The 20,851-nt window shown below is 42.6% G+C and overlaps 1 protein-coding gene across 18 annotated transcripts in view; it reads right to left on the reverse strand.

Moving 5' to 3' along the window:
* LRATD2 (LRAT domain containing 2) overlaps window positions 1–20,851 on the reverse strand; it is a 305,269-nt gene that overhangs the window by 199,940 nt on the left and 84,478 nt on the right. For 2 of the 18 annotated variants that reach the window (XR_012128504.1, XR_012128509.1), the window contains exon 5: window positions 19,829–19,937. The exons of the other annotated variants lie outside the window; for them this stretch is intronic. The gene's annotated coding sequence lies outside the window, so the exon portion shown is untranslated. The remainder of the gene's footprint in view (window positions 1–19,828; window positions 19,938–20,851) is intronic. 18 annotated transcript variants of the gene reach the window in all.

Genomic DNA, 20,851 nt, shown 5'->3' on the forward strand with positions numbered 1-20,851 from the left:
TATTATAGATTAGAGGAATCTAAACAGACATTCCAAACCTAATGCACTGAACAAATTTTGACTATTGAAGGGATAAATTGTGGTGGGGATAACTTTAAAAGTGGTTATTGGGATGACTAGGGCTATCTGCATGTGGTCTGTCTGCATATTAAATAATAGAATTGTACTGTTGCTAAATTAATTGAGTGTGCCTATTGTGTTGTGATTGTACAGAACAATGAGTTATGGGTCAAACTGTAATATTTCCAGAATCTCTAACCTGGCCTTACTTACTTCATCTCCATATCAATAGGCATTTCCAAGGGGTGGAGAGAAGTAGTCTATCTCCATATGGATAGGTGATTACAAGGTGGGTGGGGAGCAAGCATGCACCGGGACCAGAGAGGTGTGGTGGGTCTTTTGCAGCCGGGTTGTGAGAGACACAGGTGAGCAGAAGTAGACTACTTGTAAGCAATAAATGGGTTTCTCCCACTTTGTTTCTCCTCTGACTGATTTTGGCTTCAGAGGTTATTTGCCCCAGGCTGGGAACACATATTCCCCCGGGAGTTGCAAAAGTCTTTATTCTTAGGACATGCGTGCTAAAGGGTTTAGGGTTTAGGAATCATCTGTATGTGTACTTGCCACCTACATGGTTCAGAGAAAAGGGAGGGCTAAGATAAATCAGATGTGGCAATATGTTAACAATTTGTGAATAAACATGGGTGTTCTCTGTACTATTCTTCCCACTCTTCTATGGTTTGAAACTTCAAAATTAATATTTGGGAAAAAAAATGAATTTATGCTGACTCAATGTTATTTCAGTGAAATAACATCTCTCAAGTAAGAGAAAAATAGCTGTGGTGGGGGAGAGCATATAGAGATGAGAGTGAGGGGAGAAAGTGATGTTTGCAAGACTGAGGATTACCAGTAACCTAAGAAGCACAGGCAGGTGGCCCAACTGTGAATGTTATCTGCAAGCATTTTGAAGTGTAAAAATGAAGAGGAAATTGCAATTTACACAGAGATCATTATCGACTTTGGTGTGGTTTGTCAGCTCTGCTTTGCCATCACTAATCAGTAGTTGACACTAGAGTCACACAATTTACCCCAACACCCATCATTTTGAACCAATCTCTCCAAGAAACCTTCTACCTTTCTCCAGAAATATTTTCAGGCATTCCTAACCACCCCTGCTGCCACTTGCTCTGTTGAGGTCTTCGTCCTAGATGTTCATGTTTGTCCCATTTTACCCTTACTCCTGGCCACAGGAGGCAGGACTAAGATTGGACACCTGAACTAAGCAGAACCTCTCAATATTCTCTCCCAGAATCTCGAACATGGAGAAATATGAGTCTGATCTGTGGAACCTGACCTGAAAAACCAGACCAGAGCAGACTATAGCCAAATTCAAGCAGAAGTGATGAAGGAATAGAAACCATGATGTGCAGAGAAAGGTAGTCATCTGAAAGGGGAGAATGGAGAAGGTGTGTAGAAAAAGCCAGAGGAGAAAGACCCTAAGTACCCAGAAAGGCAGAAACAGCCCAGATGTCACATCTTCTTAAGGGCCCTCACTCAACAACCATTTCCGAAACCTGACTTCCTCCCTACCCCAGCCCCAGGGGAATCTTCACTTCTTCCTTTCTTGGAACTAATTAGGTAAATTTCAATTCCTTGAATGTGTACATTTTTCTGCTGGATGTAACTTGCCCTCCCTCCCACTTTGCCTGGGGCCCTATCATCAGCTACCTTCCTCTTCAGCAGGCAACCTCCCCAAGCCCCAAACTATTTAATCCAGTCTCCCCTCCTTCCATCCAATCCATGTCTTTGAGCCACCCCAGCACCGGGACCCACTTGAATGGCCACATTGTTTATTTTGCTGCATTTTTTTAGTTGTTAATGTATGAATTGGTGGGATATTTTCTCTTTCCAGTTAACTAATTGCCTTAGGGATTCTAGAGGGCCAGTAGCAGGGGTTGCACTACTTATGCTTCTATTATAAAAATAATCTGTGTTCTTAATAGAATTCTTGAGGAAAAATAGAGAAGAAAAAAATGAAAAGAAAGAAAAGTCATTTATAATTCTACCATCCTGAGGTAAATCCTTCTAATACTCTGGTTTATTTCTTTTCAGATTTGACATAACATAATTCAAATTATGCAGGATGCACAATTTTGGACCTTCACTTCCATTACATGGAAAGCATTGACTTATATTTGTAAAGTTCTGTTAAAATATCATTTTAAAAGCTGCATGATATTCCCTTTTATATAAAATACATAAAAATATATAAATTTATGAAATAATATAATTATATACACCTCTAACATTGTACATGAGGATGTTTTTATTGCTTGCTAATATAAATAGCCTTGGGATCAATATCTGTGTGTTTCAGATTCTTGACACAAATGGATGAACTAGTTCCACACGTGATTTTGCAATTTGCTCTTCCTCCTCTGGTACAAAGCTTCCCTGGCGCGGCAGCTTTCCTTACATTGCTGCCATTGTTGTTTCAGTGTTTGCCATTTAATCATGAAAAATGATCAATTCTATTTGTTTGCATTTTTGAAGACTAGTAAGGTTGAACTTTTTTCACGTGTATTCTATTTGGTACAAGGCAAATAAGTGAGCAATACGTGTTGTTGTACTGGGTGAAGGTCTCATGTGTATTTTTTTTAACCTAAGGCAGTATCTTCTGCTATCTAGTGTCTTGGGATAAAAAAAAAAAAAAGCCTCACCATGTAAGTCAATGATCAGTGCTGTTCAGATAGTATTAGTATCACAGAGTTTTGCCAATTCTCCCCAAACTAAGAACCAAAATTCCAGATCTCATTGGAGAAGAACAAAGGAATAATATTGAAGTGAACACTATAACTGAAAGAAAATCATTACAATGTCTCTCTGTAAGTGATTCTTAATTTCATTGTTAGTACCTGGTTTCAATTAGGCATTGGTATGGTCGATTTGAAAAGAGTTTAATGATAAAGAGCTTTGGTAATGTGGTTTTAAGAAATGGAAAATTTCATTTCTGCCATTTCTCTAGGTAGAATTCTAATGGAATTAAAAGAGGGCCTAGCCTAAAAGATTTGGGTTTTCTCTTGGCGTTGAAAACGTTAAGACAGGCGATGCAATGGTGCTGCTGCCTCGTATAAGTCATGTTACCCATAATGCTCACTCACTAAGCCCTTCCAGTGTCTGAGCAGCTCCTTTCCTACTGGAAAGGGAAGTCTTTTTACTCCAAGGTCTAGACCAGAAACGCTATTCTTGAGTTTCCAAGAGAGAGAATAGAAGCAATGGGAAATCTAGTGACTTATTTAATGTTGTGGTGATATTAGAGCAGGCAGATAATCAGACATAAGCAGGAGCAAAGGGCAAGCCCATCACCAAGGAAGACTCCTCCCTGGACAACTCCTAAGCCTTCCTTATTTCCCAGTTCCACAGTGAAGGATGCAGAGCTTATCAGGAGGCCCCCGCAGTCAAGCACACCTAGATTGGCAAGGCACCCAGGCCCACTGGGGCTTCTCTGATTACAGGGCATGCAAGGTCTGAAGACCTTGTCTGTAAGTAACCCTACCTCATTAAAATAACATCTAAATCTAATTAATATTGTAGTTTTGGCCCCATTGTAGGCTTCGTTTAGGTATTTATGGGTAAGGTGCCTGAGCACTGAGAAAAAAGTTACGTAACTCAGAGCTGTCAATTAACCTGTCAATCAAATGACATAGATGCAGGGCAGGACTTCCTGCCATTTTAAGAAAAAAATAAAAGTCAACCTAACCCTAATGGCAATGCTGCTTCTGGTTTCCAGACAGCCCGCTCACCACCCTTCTTGAGACTGTACTTATGCTTTGCTTAATAAATTCCTGCTGCTTAAAACTCCTAAGTCTGTCTCTTGATTGAATCCTTTCCTTCAAGAAGATAAGAATCGGGGAAACAACATGTACTACCAGTAACAATAAGATTCAGAGTGGGGGAGTAAGAGCATGAAGTGGTCAAAAAGTATAAACTTATAGGATAAATAAGGAGTAGGGATGTAAAGTAAAACATGACAATAATAGTTGACACTACTGTATGGTTTATTTGAAAATTGTTAAGAAAGTAAATCCTAAGAGTTCTCATCACAAGAAGAGAAAATTTCTTTTTCTTTATCTAAATGAGATGATGGATGTTAACTAAACTGATGATGGTAATCATTTCACAATAAATATAAGTCAAATCATTTTGCTGTACACCTTAAACTTATAGAGTTCTATATATCAATTATATCTTTAAAAAAAGATACAGAGATTTTTTTAAAACCCTTTTAAAAATGCCAGGTAACCCCATTGTTTAACTGACCCTAAACTCATTTTATATGGGAAGAAGCTATTGAAAATGTAACTCAGTCTTATTCTTTTGTTCCTAATCTCCAAACTTGTCACAAGATGTTCACATTTCATTTTGTAATTCTAATAACAGAAGTCATTTTGCAGCCTGCAATTTTACCTCCCAGAGAAGCTGGAGATGGCTTCTATCAACTCAGGAGAGCCAGTTTTTAAATGTTTAGGAATTTTGTGAGGCAACTGTTAAATGCAGCCATTTTAAAACACATAAGCTTAAAATGTAATAAATTGTGTTTAAAAAAACAAGGGTTTAATAAATATTCCAGACTCATCATTTTCTAATTATTTTACTGTATTTTGTTATTATCTGTGTTCTTGAGTTTATTTGCATCTGTGGCATCCATGCGATAGAGATTTATATAATGGTGCACATCTCTTCCCAACTTTGCATTCAGTGATGTAATAATTGTAGCTTGAAATTCACCATTGTACTATTTACTTCACTGAAATTGGAAAACACTATAAATCAGGGGTTTTCCCTCTCTCCCACACCCATGGTCTACCCAGTTAAAGGGACAGCCATTCATTAAATATTTGCTAGTATACTGCTGCACACGAGAATGTATTAGGTGGTAGGGGTAGGTTTTTATGGCAAGAGTTTGGATTTCAATGTCAGAAAAATTTGAATTTTCATTCTGGCTCTGTTATTTACCAATTTGGTGGCTTTGGGCAAGTTACATAATGTCTTTGAACCTCACATTTCTCATCTATAAAATGGGAATAATATCTGTCTCTCAAGATAATTTTGTTTAATTTTGAGATATTGACAATCTAATATGCATTAGGTATTTCTCCAGGTATATTGTATCAAAAATGTTCAATAAATGCTTATATTTTTTACTACTGTCATTATCACTAATTTAACATATAAACATGAAGTATACCTCTGAGAGTTAGCATGTCAGATAATGCAAGGAAAACAATCTTCCTTTTCTATAGAAGAAATAAGTATGATGGGCTGATAACAATCGAATACAAAAAAAATAAAAAGAATGAAAAAGGGAAGGGGGCAGAAGAGGAGATTGCAAAGGGAGACAGGGACTAAGTGTGAAAACCCTGTGTGCTCACGAAAAACTGGACCTGGGTTCTCAGGCCAATCAGTACCCATTCATGTTTTCAAGCAAGGGACTGTCACAATCAGATTTGTGTTTCAAATAGATTTTTCTGGCATCAGCATGACAATGAAACGGAGAGGCCAGAGTTGATGAGTGAAACTATTTGTATGGCTAAGTGAGAAGAACCCTGGTCCTACTAAGGTCAAGCAGTGGAAATGGAGAGCAAGAAATGGTAAGAAATGTGCTAAGGGATCTCTGCTGAAGAAAGGCCTTGGCATCCTCCCCTCCCTCCTGCAGAGATAAGGAGCAGCTAGACTAAATGCTTGGCATATTTCAATCTGTCACGAGGTTGGAAAAATACATTCTTCCCTCCCTCTCACTGCATTCTGGATCCAAATGACCATCATTGAGTAGCACTACAAAGATAACAGTATTAAACATGTTTTTATTGAGTAAAAATTAACTAAGAAGAAAATGAAAAATTGATATGCTACCTGGAACTTTGTTAACATAGGCGTTGGCAAACTTTGCTATAAAGGGTCAGAGGGTAAATATTTTCAGCTTCGAGAACCATGCAGTATGTGTTTCATCAACTCAGTTTTGGGGTTATAGCATGAAAACACACATTGACCATACTTAAATGAATAAGAACAGCTGTGTTTCAGTAAAACTACTTATGGATGCTGAAATTCAAATTTTGCATAATTTTCTGGTGTCACAAAATGATCTTTAAATGTTTTTTTTTCAACCATTTAAAAATGGAAAAAAACATCCTTAATTCACAGGCCATATGAAAATAGGTGGTAGGCTAGATTTGGCCTGTGGGCCACTGTTTACTGATCTCAGGACTAAAGCACAGAGGGTGTTCTGTGTTACCACTGAAGAATTCTTATTTTGTACAAAGTGTCATGGAGAACCATTAAATGGAGACTACACTTGAAAGATCAATCAGATACACCAGAACAGACTGAGGGGAATAAAAATGGTGGGAAAAACATCTTAGATGGGAGAAGCAAACCACCTCATTCTTGAGATGAAAAATTAGAGTTGGAGAAGCTAAACAAGATGGTCTCAGAGTTTCCTATGTCTGGAATTGCCTTTAGACCATCTTGGGATTGGCAAATACCTTACTTCTATTTCTGCCATTGAGGAATTTGATTTTGAAATGGATCTGGTTTTAAAAAATATTTCATTGCAAATTGAAGTCCAAAGAAGCAGAGATGTTTGCAGGACATTGCAGGACTCAAATGAACTCAGTCTTCAGGCCCATGGATTACATACAGGCCAGTGTGCTGGACACCACATGCATGGATAACAAAGCCTTGTTAATGGCCTTTCATAAAACATCTTTAGGAGAGAGGCCACATATGAGATGAGTAAATTTCACTCTGATTTTCAATAGGGGGTACCTTAGAAATGAAATATTAGAAAACTTGATAATGGTCCTTAAGGAAATTCACATGCTGATGATAAAGTAGAAGGATTATGTTTCCAAACTAGAAATGAGTTCAGGACAGAGGCCCAAGAATAAAGCCACAGCAGGAGGGAGGTGCAAGAGGTCACCACAGATACATTATGACAGGATTTATCAAGGCAGATGCAAGATCTCTCCTGACATCCTTTTAGACCCAGTAGAGAAATCCAGATTTCATGAAAATCCTTGTGTAGTTTTTTTTTTTTAGGAAAGGCCCAGTGGTGTTCCTGGTCACCTGCATGAAGTTTTATCCTCTGGGAAAGAAGAAGGAAGGGAGAGAGGGAGACGGAGAGACTGGGAGGAGCAGAAAGGAACAAAGAGAGAGGAAGAGAGGGAAAAAATTATGTTTTTGAAAAACACAATGGATTTTATTGACTGCAAAGATTTTTTTTTTTTTTAATACTCTAGACTCAGCAGGCACTCAAGAGTACATGCTGGAAGGATGAGTCTCTGATATTTTCAGATCTGCCACTGTATTATTCAGTGTTCAAAAGAAAATCAAGTGGAGGGCCCGATCCAGGCAAAACTCCACACCCTGAGAAAGACCTTGCAGGAGGGTTTCACTTCTCTATTGTGTCCCCTAATGTGTGGTGGGCACTTGGTGACTGTGTCCCACAGCTTGGCCTGGTGGTGACTTGCTGATGTCCTGGGATGCTGATGACGAGGAGGAAGACTGCCAATGACACCTCTTCTTTAAGATTCTGAATCATCATCTTTATACCTCAGAGACCAGCACTGGACTTGGACAGAGAGGACCAGGCTTTGAGACCCAGCTCTACCACCTCCCACCGCATGACCTCAGGCAATCACTTTCCTCTTCATTCAAGCAATACTTCATGGATGGGAGCACTGGGAATCAGCAAGATAAGTGAGCTTTGAGAATGCTTTGTTGACCTTGAAATGTGGAGAGACTGTATATTTTTTATTATTATTCTCACAATAGACTTCGGTGAAACCATTTCTGTCCAGTTCTATGTCCTTCTAAAGTGCCATCGAAATTTGCAACCTATCTGCACATCACATCAGGCTCTCCAACAGCTTCCCTTAGTGACTGTTGCTGGCGCACTTCAGAAGTAAGTGAAGGAGAAGAAAGTATTACAGGAAGAGCTGGAAGCCTAGAGGTCTGCTCCTCACTGCATCACCGGCATGACTTTTGGCAAACAACACTTACATCTATACAACAGCAGGGCTGAAATAAATAACTGCAGAAATACTCCATCTAAACTTCATTTCCAAGGCTGTAGAGAGGGCATCTTGCCTTCTTAGATCCTCATAGAGCTTCAGGAACAGTCTAAGTAATTGTGGACAAATAGGGAAAAATTCATTTTCTCAAATACTCAGAAGAAATGGACTTGCTCCCACACAGAAGTGGTCCTTACTTTTAGAAGCTTCCAGAATAGAGGGAGGCAGGGTGCTGGGGAGAGACAGTCTTAACAGCAGAACAGATTGGCCAAGCTTTTAAAAAAAATTTCCGGCTTCATTTGAATGATTTAGACACCACAGTGCCACTGTGTTGCATTCAAATGCATGTTTTTCTCTCCTCCTGTCTGGAGCAAAAGTCTTTTCCTCTTTCTTCAACCCTTTCTGACAATTTGTAGCTGGCATTGAGCATTTTTGAATGTGGCATTTTGATTTGGATAATGACAAGATATTTCTTGAAACCGATTTACTTTATGCCAAATATGAAATTGGATTTGTGATGGTTGGAGCAGATGGAAAACCCATGAAAAAAGTGCCAGAGCAGCCGCATTTCAGGCCCGGGGGCTGTGAAACCTGGCTGCTTTCAGACGGGGCGGGACAGTGTCCTAGGGCTTTAACCCAGGATAAATGGAAGGGAAATTAGCAGGGTGATGGAGGGACACTAAACCCCTTTCAAATTGGTGTTTGAAATTTCTCAGAGAATGTCCGGACAGATTTGTGTAGACAAACTCTGGCGGCATTGGTTCCCTCAGACAGACGCTCCCTCTTGCCTTTCCCCCAGGTCTCACACTGTTCCCCCACTGTGCAGGGAACCTCTGCTCTGTCTCACGGCCCCCAGCTCCTCTGCCCTCCCTCTCCCTCTGGCCCTCCATGCATCTCTGCTCCTTGTGCTGCTGCTTCCTTTTGTCTTTCTCGTCTTCTCTCCTCTCAGCCCTGCCCATGTTTTTCTCCCTTCGCTCCCTGGTCTCGTTCTGCCGCCCGATCATTTTGTTGTGCTCCAATGGCTGGGAGGGAGTTCGAATGGATTATTCTGTTATTAACAAGAAACAAATTTTGGCAATGACCAGAAACAGAGCAGGGGGCTCTCATTCCACTCACTCTGTAAGTGCAGGGCTTGGACTTCACACAGTGGGTCAGTGGGGAAGGGGAGCCACAAGCACAGAACCCACTGACCCTCTTTGGGGATCCTGGAGACCCCTCAGTGGGTACCGTACCTCAGCAGCCCAAAAGAACCCTGCCTGGATTGTGAGATCCCACAGCAGTCTGCTGACCCCTGCTTGTCTCCTGCTTTCGATCAAGGGCAGGAGGACACTACCAAGGTAAGGCGAAGGCTGCTGTTAGCCCAAGGCAAACCTTTCCTTGCAGCCTGATACAGTTTCACCACCTCTTCCTTTCCCACTTTGTAGTCTTTGTTCTGCACCAATTAAACCTGCTCAGTAGACTCCCTGCAAAATCTGTGACTGGTCCCTGGTCTCTCCTTTTGGACAAAGACCAAGTTCCTAGCCATGGCTCACAGGACCCTCCCCAGTCTGCCACTTTTCTCCTCTGAAGTCTCTCCTCTCCCTCCCCCTCTCCTAGTCCCCCACCTACTTACAATCTAGTTGTGATGTTGCTACTATTCTCTGTCTCTGGCCTTTAGTGGAACCCAATCCTTTCCACCTTTTTTGCCTGTGCACCTGGCTAAACTCACTTGTCCTTCCCCTTTAAGCTTCATCATCAACTCCTCCAGGAAGCCTTCCTTGATACCCCTATGCACATATACTGTATACTGCTATCCATATGCATTTCCTCTTCCTCACACACATGTAAGTATACATTGCGTCTATACAAACTACACAACATACACACACACATACACAGAAATCCACACACCCAACCTTACGCCCCTACACACATGCCTGATCATACGTATCAAATGGAAGCATATGAAATTGCCAATGTTGCACTTTTTTGATCTATAAAGAATTTCACATCATGTTTTCTTAACCTATGTACTCTCCCACTTCTACCCATAAATACACACTCATTCCCAAATGCACATTCTCTTTCACTCAACACAAACACCCAAGTACCCCTCGTACTAATTATTATGTGGATGAATTGCATGGTATTCTCATCTCCCTCGTACTCAACATTTTGATGACACTACACATTTCTGGTAGTAAGTTAGACTTCAACATCTCAGCATAAACTCTGAAAAGATGTATCTTGCTCCTCCATTGCCCCAGCAGACTAAGCCAGTTAATGAAAGGATGCCTGGAATAAAATCCCCTCATATCAATAATTCTATTTCACTCTAGGATAGGATAACCCCCTATATCAATCCGTAGAGGTTTCTGAATGATAGCAAAGTGATTAAAACAAGTATGAAAGAAACAGCATGGAGGAGGATAAAGGGAATACAATTTAGCTCCACAAGTACTGAAAACCACCATGTGCTATTGTCATAGACTGAATTGTATCCCCTTCAAAATTCATAGACTGAAGCTCTAACCCTCAACATGTATTTGGAAATAGGGCCTATAAAGAGAGAATGCAGTGAGGTCATAAAGGTGGGCTTTAACCCAATAGGGCTGGTGTCCTTGCAGGAAGAGGAGGAGACAGCAGAGATCTCTCTCAATCTCTCTCTCTGTCCACACACACAGGGGAAAGGCCATGTAGGGACACAGCAAAAAAGGACTGTCTACCAGGAAGAGTGGTTCCTGCAGACATCCACCTGTATGGCACCTTGGTCTTGCATTTCCACAGCCTGCAGGGGCTGTGAGAAAATAAGTTTCTATTGTTGAAGCCTCTCGGTCTGTGACATTGTATCATGGAAACTCTCGTTGACTAATACAGACAGCACACGATTCTAAGCATGAGCGACAGGGCAGTGAGCAAACAGAGGAGGTCTCCACACTCACAGAGCTCCAGTGCCAGTAGGGAGGAGACAGACAATAAACAAACACATACAGGCCACAGCCTAATGAGCATAAAGACAGGAAAAGCAGCAAGGAGAAGAAACAGACAAGGGATCTGATTAACAAGGTAGGGAGATGTCAGAACGTGTAAGGACTTAAAGACTATGATAAAACTTTGAATTAACTCTGTGAAAAAGGGACCTATTGCAGCGTTTTGAGCAGAGCAGCGACCTGATGTGCCTTAACCTCTCAAGTTGGCAGTACATCTAGGCTGGGTCACTGTGCTGGGAGGACACATCGAGCTGAAGCCCCCGTGAGCAATAAAGGATGGACTTGGCTGCACTGCCTTTCATGTGATATTTACAGCACGAGGACACCACGGGAGTAGCCGAAGCACAGGCAGTCGGCTGGGGCAGGATTCCCCCTCGTACATGCAGACTCGGCGCAGCATAGTGGTTAATGGCTCAGGCTCAGACAGACCAGGCCTCACTTCAGATCCCAAACTCAGCCACTCACCACCTACGTGAAATTTAAGATACTACTTAATCTCTCCAACCCCTCACTGATTTTACTTTTAAAACAGGGATTAAAAATGTATTTCATTTTAAGGTTGTAATAAGGAATAAAGGTGATTACTCCAGAAGGAGTAGATAAATGATAATTACTGCCCCTTATGGATTCCTCTTACATCTGCTCCAGCACTACTCTATGAGCTTTCTATATTTACACAATCAATCCTCATAACAACACTAGAAGTAGGTCCTTGCGGTTGCTCCTTGCCTGTTCGGAGCCCCTGTGGGAAGCAGTGAAGTTCCCTTTCTTCAAGACACTTTCTTTCCATCTGTTGGGAAATTGTCACAATATGCTGTTTCTGTTAGAATGAGACACTCTATTGGCACATGCTGGGCAACTCTGGTGATCAACAGACCAATCTCTCACGTTGATGATGTGAATGATACTCCCTTAGATCTGGTGCCTTTTGTGTATTCTACAACTTACATACCTGCATGCAGCAGGCCTGTAGGTATGACTTCTATCCCATTTTACAGACGAGGAAACCGAGGCTGATAGAAGTAACCTGGTTGAGATTATACCAAGAGGCACCACTGTGCATTGAGCCAAGGTAACCAGCAGAGAGTCAGAGCCAGGTACACAGTAGGTTCCCATTAAAGATTAGGTGCAGAATTTGTCATTGTCAGACCTGACTCAGATGGATACAGTTCCCTACGGGTTCATACCTTAAAAGCGAGACTATTCTAACTATAGCTTAATGGAGAAACTGGAGGGGGAAGATAATTGCGTTACATGTCTGAACTGGCCCAGCATCATTAATTAGTTGTGCAGCATTGTTCTGGTTTTGGTGTTGTAATATAGCCTTACTAAGTGTGCTTAAAGGTTTATTCATTATTAAAATGCCTTGCATACTTGATCCTCTTCAAAAGGTTTCTACATTTACTCCTGGCAATTGCCCTGGATTGGAAAGGGCACATGGTATCTCCAGATTTCACAGATGTAAAAAGGGAGACTCCATACCTCGCATGGTTCCTTATTCATGTATACAAGGACTGGGTGGGTCCCTTCAACCCTCTGCTCAGGAACAGTGACAAATCTCTGAAGGAACTGGCCCCAAGGCCCAGGCCTCTGCTGAACCTTCTCTCCTCAACCCACTAGGCACACCCCCCAGAGATACAAAGCTAGGAGGCTGCAGCTAACCTAGAGAGCTCTCATTTACCAGCTGGTCAGCAAATGGTGTCACTCTGGACAGAGAAGTGCTGAGCTAGAGGCCTACTCAAGGAAAGCAGAAAAATAGGTCTGTTGGTAAACTTGCAAGTTCTCAGGAAGCAAGTGTCCAAGCCCCATTGTCTCCTTTGTGAATTTGGGACACAATAACACATCAAAGTGCTGCTGTGAGAATTAAATGCATTTATGTATGTAAGCATTTACACATTGACAAATAGCCCTGTACAAGTGGTACACACACACACACACACACACACACACACACACACCACATGTTCCTCCCTCCCAATGGCAGACATGATCAGCTCTTCTGGGTCTGTTAGGAATGAGAGGTTTCAGAGGAGGCAACTGTCCCATATATTTTCCTCAAAAGACTTAAGAAATTCCTTGGAGGGAGAAACCACACACCACAATTAACTCTTAGTCAGCATTGCTTGAAGTATAGGACCACCTCCATAAGTGAAGGAAAACTTGCAAGTTTACTGACAGCTATTTTTTTTGAAATGCCAATTTTAAAGATACTTTTCAAAAACAGAACACACACTTCCCTTTGATTTTCAACTGAGAATACAAAACATGACGTGACCTTTTCTTGGTGACTGGGGATCAGCCTATTGGTGTTGATAATCTTTCCTCAGGGTACCCAGGAGCTATTCCTAATCAGCTGCCTAAATTTACACAGAACAGTTTAGTGAAGGGTCTGAGAGGGACATTTCACCCTTAATAAATGAAATGACAGGTGGTGGCTTGGGGTCTTGCTTCTTGCTAGCCTGTTACACCAACTTCTATTTCCACAGCTTCCAGTGAAATGACTTCCAGATGCTTCCTCATCTTCCCTACAGGACCTGGGTGTGCACTGGGCTGAGCACACACTGAACCTGGCAGATCTGAGTCCTTGGACTGTAAGACACATCATTAGCTACCGCGAAAAACATGCTTCCAAAAGAAGCACTAGATACCAAAGATGCAAAGACGTGTGCAAAAGATGCTGCCGAAACAACGGGCCAGCATTAGCTCTGAGAGATGTGAGCAGGTAGCCAGGCAGATGCGACGGGGAGGGGCTTCCAGACAAAGGCAGCAGCCTGTGCAGAGGGTGGGATGGGAGTGAATTCAGGGCCCCTGTGCAGTACTGCACATTTATCTCTAGGGTCAAAATGTGTTTACAGGTGCAAGGGTGTTCAGAGCAAAATTTCCATTAACTTAACAGAGTTTTGGCCCTGGGGGATGGAAGAGTGGGCAATCAACATCAAGGACAAAACACCAGCTCACCTTGTTGACACATTCCAGACCTGGGGAGTCAGAGTGCTTCCTTCTTTATTACTCATTGCCCTTCTGGGAATGTTGAGCCCACTTCTTTCCCATCTATGGGCATGAGGGCCGAGAAATCGCCTCCTTAGCGGGAGTGCTTATCAGTCTGGCGTCTCCCTCCTCTCTGATACCTTTGACTTGAGTTTCTAACTTTACTGAATAAAAGATATCACTGCTCCTCCATGGGCCTTGCTATTTAAAAAGATGTTTAAAAACATTTTATGCTAGAATCAGCAAATCCTACAACGACTAATCCTGAAAACACTAAATGCTCATTAACAGACATATGACACATGAGTTACAGAGTCCTGAGTCCCACTGCCCTCTTTCCATTTAGTCACTGGGAGGCTTTGGGGCCAGTTACTTAGGCTAAATGAGATACGAGTGTAAATTGTTCTGCAGGGTGCCTGGCACATAGTAAACCTTCAATTAATGGAAGCTAAAAAACACTCATCCACTCCTTTATCAGATTTACCAAAACCTATGGATGCAAGAAGACTACAGATTCTTCTCTGGAGGGGTTCAAGGCTCAGTATGGGAGATCTGTGTAGAAACAACTCACTAAGCTCTGTGCACCCAGGGCAGTGACGGAGGGGACCAGTGTGGTCTGGAATGGCTCCTCTCTGCGCCCAAGCAGGCGAGGTAGGAGCTGAATGTGGCAAGGGGAGCAGGCGTCTGCCAGGCAGACAAATGGAGAAAGAGAAAGCAAGAAGGCAAATCACGCACATATGTGGAGGCCGAGCAAATAGTACTCTGGTTCTGGGGCAGGGAGACGGAGGGAGGCAAAGAGATAATTGTGTGTCTTATTAGACTGGCCTGTCTCTTCTTCCTCAGAAAGGAGGTTGTGGTGTGTTTTATGGACTAACCTCAGGCTGGCCTGATGCAAATGGTTTGTGTATGAGGCTAAGAACTTTGGGTTTTGCCCCCAAGGAAACAGGGAAACAATGAGTCAATTTCAGGGTAGCGTCTGTCTTCCTGTGCTGGGATGTGGTAGATGGGCCGCTGTGTGTACACGGGGTGGGGATTGGTGGGGTAGACTGCGTAGGGAGGGGGCTTCACAAGTGCTCCCCAAATTCCAATCCCACAGACACACTCCACCACTTACAACTAATTCATTGTAATGAGTTTACAAATTCTCACTCTCTGCAGAGATGAACGTTCAAGCAGGAATGTTCTAGATTTAGAAAACTGCATATTTTTTACTTACCATCACCTTAGGTGTAGACACCCTCCTGACCTTTCAGTCATTCTCTGATTCCCCCACACTCGCCTGGGGCTAGCTCACAAAACCCGCAGACAGCAGGCCTGGCTCTGAGCAGTTGTCCATCTGTCTGCTCTCCTGAACAGCAAGCAGCTGCCACTGAGTCACCCAACCATAAGCAGCATGCCTACGGCACATCCGGCCCTGAATTGTATGGTGGGCATAGAAAGGTGACAAATGTAACCAGAGTGCCTGCCTCCAAGGACCCCGTAGACTGGCAGAGAACTTTTTATAGACTAGATGTGTTTTCTCCCCTGTGCTGCTCCTAACAATGCCATAAGACGCAGGTGGCATCACCTCTTTAGGAAACAGGTTTAGGGAGGTTACATGACTTGCCCGAATCACACAAATGGAATTTCTTGTCTGTCATTCTTCCCAACTTGCTTGTTAGGGGGGCACCCCTTTCCCATTCCTGATTCTCCTCTTGCATGGTGGGAACTCTGCTAGCAAAGCATGAATAGCCCCCCACTTCCTCCAGACATGGGGCAGTGACTGGAGGTGACCAGCAATGTGGAAGGAGGAACTGCACACGAGTTCCTTTCCCTTACTTCTCTTGAGACTTGAGCAAGTCTCAAAGCACAGCTGTTGTCTTCCTCCATGCCCTGTGCCCCCATCACCACCCAAAAATGTTGGCCCTGATGGGTAAGTCAGCTGACTGTGGTTACGTGGAGATCTGAGGCCAGGTAGGCTCAGCCCAGAGTTTCTGTCCTTGACACTGTATCACTCATTTGCTGGTGCTACCATACAAAGTGCCACGGGCTGGGGGGCTTAAACAATAGAAATGTACTTCCCCACAGCTAGGAGGGCTAGAAGCCCAGGATCAAGGTGTCTGAGGATTGGTTTCATTCTGAGGCCACTCTCCTTGGCTCGTAGATGGCACTCTTTCCCTGTGTGTCTTCCCTCCACATGATTGTGTCCTATTCACCCCTTCTGATAAGGACACCAGACACATTAGGTTCAGGACCACCCCAGTGACATCTTATAACCTTAATTACCTCTTGAAATACCCTTTCCCCAAACACAATCATACTCTGAAGTGGTGGGATTAGGACATCAAGCATAGGAATTATGGGTAAGGGGGCAACAATGCTGTCAGAGGAACCACTGTGCTAGGCTGTCTCTTAAATGGCTAGACAAGATTGGTACAAATATAAAAGGAATGTGAAAGAAGCTATGTAAGCCTTTGGGAATGGATAAACAAATTAATGTGGGAGTTGAAAGGAGAAAGGAATTATCTCAAGCTCCTGGAACAGGGCAGGGCTGTAAAGAAGTTAAAGGAATGTCCATCAGGGTCTTGGCCACAGGCAGCAGAGACCAACTCTGGCTTCTATAAGCATATATACATGAATGTATATATACATATAGAAGGGAAATAGGAGACTCACAGAGCACACAGAAAAGATGAAGAAACTGGTTTATGAAAAAATGTAAGACAAAAAAATACACAGAAGTCTTTCCAACAGGTCTGGGTAGCAGGAAGCAATAGAAAAACCTCCCCTGATTACCTCTTCCAGAGTGAATTCACTCCACCACTTCTGCCCTTATAGTTCTCCTCTAGAGATTCAGATTCCCGGGGCAGGGAGTACAGCGGGCCTGGCTTGAGGCACATGTCCACTCTGGCTTGGGGAGTCCAGGACACCTAGAATAAGGCTGCACCCAGTAGCGGCAGGTAGGTGCCCTGAAGGGAGACCCAGGGGCTGTCACCGAGATACAGAATGAATGCTGAGTAGGCAAAAACAGTGTTACAGTGGCATGCCTCCTACTGATATTACAGCTGAGGAAACTGAGCCAGCTTTGGGAACAGCTCGTAACATAAGTGACCTGGGGCTTATTAGAAGTTCTGCTAATCCAAATGATATACTCTTTCTAGCTACCCCATAGTGCATCAGCCTGCTCTATTTCAGGGTGAATAAATTAATATATCCATAAATATTTAAATGAATAAGTGAGCAAACAAGTACATGACAAGCCAAGAATTCCAGAATTTTAATCCACCAATTTCTATATACTCTCCCTTCACTATTAAATTGAAGTGAAGGTTGAGGTATGCTTAATAACAGAGCTCCCTCTGTTTGGTCATCATTAATATTCAAGAGAGGATTTGAATCCACATAATCCACCTTTTGCAAAAGAAGAGCAAGTTCTAGTTTTCCTCCCTGTCAGCTCATCTGGGCCCCGACAAGCCGGGGAATCACCATAAGCAGCTGAACTACTGCAGGTGACCTCTGCTTTTCCTGCCATTTGGACTGTGGAACCCACCAGGAAGGGGTCACGTCTAACTGTTTGCAGCAGCAGTTAATGTATTGGTGGATCTCAGAAAAAGTAAGTTAAGATTAGCAAAGTGGATATGGTGTCATGTACATGAGAGGGAATGGCTGCAGTTCCCTGTGTGGGGAAAGGTCATTCAAATGGGGTCAGGGAGGCAGCAGATCCTGCATTAGTCATTTTTTATTTGTTTGTTTTGGTATTTAGAGCCTCCGATTATATGTCCAGTACTTCCTAAGCCCCCAAAAGACAACTAAAAGAGTAAGCCAACAGCTGATTCTCAGGAATGTTTTGTCTTTATAATTACTGGTTTTATAACTAAAACCTGAGCTCTGGAGTCTGCACTTAAAGGCCAACTCACAAGGGCACATCGCTTCTGTGATATTCTTTCCAAACACCTATAAGCTCAAACTAAATGAGACAAACATTAGACCAACCCAGACATTCCACAGGACACCTGGCCAGCATGCCTCAAGATCACTGTCAAGGTCATGAAATACAAGGAAAGGCTGAGAAACTGTAATTGACCAGAGATGAATGAGGAGATCTAACAGCTGAATGGAATGCAGAATCCTGGTTGGAGGCTGACATAGAAAGAGAACTGCGCTGGATTGATAAGTGATCCCTACTCCAAAATTTATGTTCACCCTGCACCTATGAATTTAACCTTATTTGAGAATAGGTTCATTGCAGATGTAATCACATTAAGATAAGGTCATATAGGACTGGGGTGGGCCATAAAATCAGTATGACTGGTGTCCTTATAAAAAAGAGGAAAATGTGTGCACAGAGACACAAACCAAAGGGGAGAAGACCATGTGAAGAAGGAGACAGAAATTGAAGTGATATGTCTGCAAGCCAAGTGCCTTAGTCCCTTAGGAAGGCTGTAATAAAAGACCACAAGCTGGGTGGCTTACAGATATTTATTTTGCATAGTTCTGGGGCTGGAAGTCCGAGATCAGGGCGCCAGCATGGCTGGGTGAGGGCTCTCTTCCAGGTCACAGACTTCTTGTTGTGTCCTCACATTGCGGAAAGGGGTGAGGGAGCTCCCTAGGGTCTCTTTTGTAAGGACATTAATTTCGTGCATGAGGGCTTGGCCAAGTAACCCAATGATCTAATAACCTCCGGATACCCAACTCCTAATACCACCACATTTTACATTAGGATTTCAACTTATGAATTTATAGGGGACACAAACACTCAGTCCACAGCACTAAGGGACTCTGAGAATTTCCAGCAACCACCAGAAGCTAGAAGTGGCAAAGAAATCTTCTTCCCTAGAGCCTCGGAGAAAACAGCCTTCTGGGCACTTTGATTTGGACTTCCAAACTCTAAAACTGTGAGAGAATAAATTCCTATTGTTTTAAGACATCCAGTTTATAGTATTTTGCTATGGCCACCCTAGAAAACTAATATATAGACATTAATATAGGGATAAAGAACAAATGGAAGGACATAAAAAGAAATGGTGACATCGAGATAAAGACTGGAGTTTAGTTTAATAGTAACATACCGATGTTGGTTTCTTAGTTTGACAAGTGTGCCACACTAATATAAACACTCAGTCCCCCATTGACAATGGGGTGAACTGGATGAGGATTATAGCAGAAGGCTGTGCGCTGTCTTTTCAGGTTTTCTGTAAATATATAATTATTCTAAAATGCAAAGGTTATTTTGGAAAAAAAAGGTCAGCTCACAGGCTGTGTTACCTTTGGATGGTCACCTCCCTAAGCTTGGATCTTCTCATCAGAAACATGGAGATAATAATAGCCCCACTGAGGGTTGTATTTAAAATGTGATAATGTATATATATATATATATATATATATATATATATATATATATATTGTGATATATATGTGATAAAATGTGATAATGTATAATATGTATATATATATATATATCAAGTACTTAGCAGGTCACATCTCTCCTCATATTGGTTGTCACTTGATCAATTTGTCAGTCCTTCCAAATTGATGCCACAGTGAATTTGCCCGGTCCAGGCCCTCATCGAAGCTATCGTTTAACATTTTCAGAAAGGAGAGGCTGCTGCTGGGCTCAGCGTCAGTGTCTGCACTGACCGGGGTGGTCTTTCGACGTCATGAATCCAGCTAACTCCTGTGTTACTTCTGAGACTAAAGTCTAGGCATCCTATGAATCAACATTCCCCCCGTCCACTAGTTGAATAACCTTAATAAAATAGAAATGGGGCCAGTCTAGGGTAGACATGATGCTTTCCTTATCTCTTACAGGTGACCACGTACCATCATGGGAGGTGGAGTCTGCCTCACCAGGTTCAAACCCTGGCCATACCGCTTACTCGAAGTGTGCCATTGGGCAAGCTGGTGACTCTCTTAGACTCAGTTCCCAAATCTGTAAAAGAAGGGCAAAAGTCTCTTCCTCATAAAGTTGTTACGAAGCTTACATTAAACAATGCACACAAAAAGCTAAGCCAGGGTTCTTTGCACCCAATTAGCATTGGCACTTACTAGTGTGTGTATGTACCGTGTGAGCGCGTGTTTTCCTTGCCTTCTACAGTGGCTGACATATCAGGAGCACAAAAAATTGTCTGTTTCATGAAAGAAACCCTTTATAAATGAGGACATTATGGATTGAAAAGAGATTGACCTGACCAAGTTCACATCCCAAGAGAAGAGCAGAAAGACCAGTGGGACACAGGACTTGTGACTCCGAGGGCACTTATTCTGCAGAGCTCAGGAATAACTCTCATTGCTTTTATTTCATAGATATGGAAACTGAATACCAAATAATCAACAGGGTTTGTCTAGGGCACCATGATTTGTTAGTGGCAAATATCATGCCTCCATCTGTGTGATTCAGCTCCTAGTCTAGGCTTTTTTCTACCTTCTCTTGATTTTAAGTGGCACCTGGTAAAATCTATGCATGAAGCATCCAGTCGCCCTGAAAGAGCTGCCTGTTGATATGTAGCATCTCAGAGGCCAAACACAGTTCTGAGGGCTGCTAGACCTTTGAGCAAGGGCAGTGAGGATGAGGACAGTAAAGCCACGGCAGCTTTGACTAAAACGCAGTGCTTGGCTGAAAGACCTGGGGCTGTATCTTGATGTAAATACTGAAAAAGTCTCAGGAATCCCAGAGATTTTGGCAGCTTGCATCACAGCTAGGCAGTACTTTGGACACTCAGGGACAGGTTAGGAGGGAGCCTGCATATTCCAGCCCAGCTCTGTCTGTCTCATTCATACTGTGGAACTGTGAGCAAATCACTTTTCCAATCTGTGCAACAGTTATTACTAGAAATAATGGTACCA

This window comes from Manis javanica, chromosome 2, assembly GCF_040802235.1.
Source record: "Manis javanica isolate MJ-LG chromosome 2, MJ_LKY, whole genome shotgun sequence".
Taxonomy (NCBI): Eukaryota; Metazoa; Chordata; class Mammalia; order Pholidota; family Manidae; genus Manis; species Manis javanica.